Genomic DNA, 4773 nt, shown 5'->3' with positions numbered 1-4773 from the left:
AGCGCCACGTCCAGTCCTTAAACATCTCCAGGGATGGAGACTCTGCCCATCAGTCCTATCCAATGTCTAATCACTTTTCTGTGAAGAAATTCTTCCTGATGGCCAAACTCAACTTCCGTGCTGCAGCTTTAGTAGGTCCTGTCACTCGTTACCTGGGGGAACAGCCTGATGCCCACCTGGCTCCCCCCTCCTTTCAGGTAGTTGTAGAGAGCGRTAAGGTCACACCTGAGCCTCTGCTCCAGGCTSAACAGCCCCACTGTCACCTCGGGCAGTGCAGAGCCCAAAGCCCCCTGAGCTGAGTGTGAGGCCAGGCTGGCTGAYTGCACCAGCCACCCTCTGTGCCCCAAAGCCCATGGCATCGTGGATTAAATCCCCACTCGAGGTGCCCAAGTCTTGATCCTCACTGGGGAGCCCAGCCTGCAGAGTCACATCTTGTCTGTTCCTTGTCCTGAAGCTCTTCCCAGGGCCAGCTCAGTGAGCACTCTCAGTGTCAGGAGAACCATGCATGCAGGCAGTTTGCCTCACGACTGACACACACACCTTTCCAGCAAGAAACACAAGCTGGAGACTGCTGTAGAGCACTTTGGAGCCTTTATACAACAGATCTTTAGCTGGTGATCAATGCTGGTATTTGCAGGTTCCTGTGGGGAGTAAATCCTTTAATCCAAGCACAGGGTGTGCTGCAAGGCACCCACCYGACAGAGTTTCCTGGGACTGGCCTGGTTTGGGTCCCTTAAGGAGGCTCAAGCAGCAGCCACTTAGCTCTGTGTTAATGAGGATGAGCAGCCTCACCAGGGGCAGCTGAGCGTGGATTTTGGGGGTCACTAGTTGTGGTTCCATGATGTGGATGGAGTGTCTGTAGAGCTCAGTATCAGATCCCTTTATCCATTTGTTGATGGCCCCACAGTTTGAGTAAATCAGCTTCTTACACCCCTAAAATGATGGGTGTATTTACAGCGTGCCCCTATTCACTGCAGCATGCTGTGTGTATGGAGAGTGGTCCTGCAGACCTCCCTGTGGCTACAGCTCTTCCATCAAGCATCTCCCCTGCAGTTACTGAGTTCTTGAGAAGTTTCAGGACCTCTCTGACATCTGCTGGGCATCGTGACCACCCTCTCTTTAGGCTGTGGTGTTTCAGTGGTCTGAGTTCATCAATACTCCTTGATTTCACAATGTGCATTTATTTCATCTTCAGTCATGTATACAGTGTTGAAGTATTTAAAGGTAGAAAAAACCTTGCAAATATCTTAGCTATAAAAAGTAATGGGGCAAAACATTTTGTTTAACAGTAACAAAGTGAGGTAGTAGAGGAATTGAGAGAATTTTAATRTAGCTTTGCACTATGTATGTAACATTTCTGTGTTTTTTTCTCTCTAGTTTGTAAAAATTTTGCAAAGTACGTTTTAAAGGTAATTTCTGAGAATTTGTCATCTAAGCCTGCCATAAATGAAGCAGTAAATAAATACTTGTTAGGGGCAAAGGAGAAATAGCAGTAGCCTCAGGGAAGCTTCACTGGCTTCATTACCTCAAGAGGTTCAAGCAGATTTTATCAAAAGTGAAGTCTGATATCCTAAATACCACCTAAGTTGTCCTTTTGGTACGTTTTGACAAAGACTCAGAACCAGCTCATTAACAGCATCAAGAATTTTATGTGGGACATATTAAAGTGATGCCATCCACTTCATCCCAAGTGTCAGTGTGTGGAGAGATCTTTTAATGGTCAGGAACCTTTTTTTCCTCCCTTGCTCCCCTGGTAATGCCATGAATATCCCCGCCCTGTCCCTACACTTGGCTAATTCAAGGCTGTAGTGGGGAATACGAGGTTCTGTCACTTTAGATGTGGCCATTTGAATGCATGACCAGGCGAGCAGCAGCTGAATAAAGAATAACACGCACTTGTCTCTAAATGATTCACTCAGCTGGCATCGTGTTACAGTTTGAATTCGAATGAATGGTGAAGCACAGAGTGACTGGGGAAAGTAAAGCAGATAACATATGGCAACTTAGTGACAACCAGAATGATGAAGGGACTRCGGGACAGCTCACTCGCATCACTCCAGCAGTCTGAAACAGCCACRCAAGTCAGGCTGGGACATCAGACTGCATTTGTTTTGCAATGGTTTGTGAGTCTTCTGATTCAGCYTTCCCCCATTGATTAAAGCTGTCTCTATTACCCCTTGGTCCTGAACCAAAAGTAATTTATCCTAAATACCATAACCATGTACTGTTTGCAAGTCAAATGTTGAAGGATGGCCATTTTGGAGAAACATGAGGTATGGCAGAACCAGTAATTGCACAGGTCAGCTGTGGCAACCAAAGTAACCTGTAGCAGATATTTTTGCATAATCATGATTCCATTATTTTGATTTAATTCCTGAGCACTTCTTTAGGAGTATTAGATGATGCAGTACAGAAGCTTACACTGAGATGTAAAAGCAGGATTTATTCTGACAGTTGACTGTAAATTTAACYACTCTAGAATAGGCTGTGGGATGGCTATTCATATCACTTAAGGCTTCTCTAAAAGCATTCCAGTGGTGGTTTCCACTCACTTCAGYAGCCAGAGGATTGGATCTGTGAGGGTGAAAACACAGGACTCAATTTGATGAGTATGGACAAGCAGTGGCAATATTAATGAACATGCTGTGAGAACCTGAGCAAAAGAGAATTAAAAGTTCTTCTGTCACCATCTGTACCAGCTGGTCAAGCTGGGGATCTCTCTTCTTTGAAATAGGAATTTTTAAAATGTAATGCAGAAAAGAAGTGAAATGGAACAGTGTACCTGTGGATAAATGCTGGCAGTTGCAGTCAACGTTTCCTCCCAATTCAAGACTTCTATTTTCAGAACATAATCATTTGTTCAGCAAAGGAACCTATATATGATTACATCAGATACTGCTTTGAGGGTTCAGGCCTGAATTTCAAGGAGGGGAGCAGCCTTTCAGGATAAAGCTCACTGTAGTATTGTCATAATTCTGGAGGAAGTTAGTGGAAGAATTTGAAGTTGCTACTGGAAACACAAAGTTGATCAAAAACTGAAGTAGATGAGTTAAATGGAAGGTTTGATGCTGTGTGGAGATGAAACCCAACCAAATGAAACCAAACCAAACAACCCTTGGAACAYTGTGCTATAGAACTATCCCCCACTAGATACTCATTATGAACTTTATACCACTTCTTTTTGGAAGAACAATGAGGTTTGTGTTCAAGAAACCCTTGATGTCATTGTAGCAGTTTCCCTTCTTAACAGGAACAAGGAGACCCTGAATAAGGGCTGATCACTTTGCTCAAAGGCAGTAACATGAATCCTCAGTTAGAAAGCATTTTTTATCTCAGTAATTTTTCTCTGGGCATAAATCATATTTTGTCTTTAGAATAAAGCATTAATTTTTTTTGTTCAGTTAAATTGTTTGTTTTTCTAGTAGTTGTAAATTAAATTAGAAAATTGTATTGACGTGTGTTCTGGCTGCTTTAATGCATAATAGAGGCAGGTTTTAATACATTGAGTTCCAAAACATTGTTTTCTTTACAGTCTATTGTTACAAAATTCTTTCTAGCACAGAAAACAAATCCTCAGGATTCTTGTGCTCCAAACTTTTTAATCTTATTTAGCATCTTCCCTGAACAGCTTTGTGTGCYATAAAGCATCCATATTGCTTGACAGCAGATGCATCCTATGCATTATGTTTTGAAAACATGCTCAGAACACCTATTTYARCTKTTRTTAGGCCCTATARTCCACAACATCTCTTATCAACAGRGAAATTGGYTTAGTGTCTTTTCCTGCTTGTRTCCACGTGTAGAATGTATTAACAAAGATATTTCCAAAYGAATCTCTAMRARTACAAGATTTRTTTGTTTGGGCTTTTTAAAAACAAAAGAGACCTCTATTTCCTAAGGTTAATTCCCATTAAGATAATTGTATTATTTTGTTTTATCTTAGCCAGGGGCTTTCTCTTGCTGGWGAAGCCATGTATGATTCATAGCAATGAAGCAAATCTCTGATCTCAGGCACTAAGAAGATCTGTACAGTTCCCTTCAGCAGATGCAGATTGGAGCTCCTCAGCATCATCAAAAGCAATGAAAATGTGTTGCATTTTGAACCAAAGAGGAAAAGAAATGAAAGCACTCACAGAGGACTTGGCATAGCCAATATGTGCCACTATGACTTATCCTGTTGTCTGCTTTATYATCATAGCCCTTTGCTACTTTACCATTTGTCTTGGACAGAGATTGTGCCTAGATAATTCAGTGATGGATGCAACAGAAATCAAATAAATCATAGATGGTCATGAAATAACACTGTTTAGAAAAATTTTAATATATTGCAAAGTATTTACATCATGATTATGATAGTTGTCATATACAGACCAAAACCTTCTAACAAAACTTCATTTATAAACTTGTTCCTCAAGCCATACTATCCCTTTGTTTGGCTGATGTGATATAATGTAAAAATACTGTTCAATATCTTCTTCTACTGTTTATACATCCCAACATTTCTGCTCTGCTTTCTAAAAGATCTGAGTATTTTTCACCCTGAAAAAATAAAAAGTTATATTATTTTGGCAGTAAAATTGAAGTTCTATGTCTCCCTTTGGCACTCCACTGAAGAAATTCAGAAAAAAAAAAGGTCCAAGAAAAAATTGCAGAGGTGGATAGTAGATCACAAGGAGCAAAGTTACAGGAAAGGAATCCATTATTACTGTCACTGCTTAAGAGCACCTCTCCCAAGAAGCAGACTGGCTACACTGCCCTAACTCCATCATTTCA

This window comes from Malurus melanocephalus, unplaced genomic scaffold (genome assembly GCF_030028575.1).
Source record: "Malurus melanocephalus ecotype Western Australia unplaced genomic scaffold, MMel_1.1 scaffold_451, whole genome shotgun sequence".
In the NCBI taxonomy this organism is placed as follows: Eukaryota; Metazoa; Chordata; class Aves; order Passeriformes; family Maluridae; genus Malurus; species Malurus melanocephalus.
The sequence above is the reverse complement of the archived record's forward strand: the minus strand, read 5'-3'. Positions refer to the sequence as shown.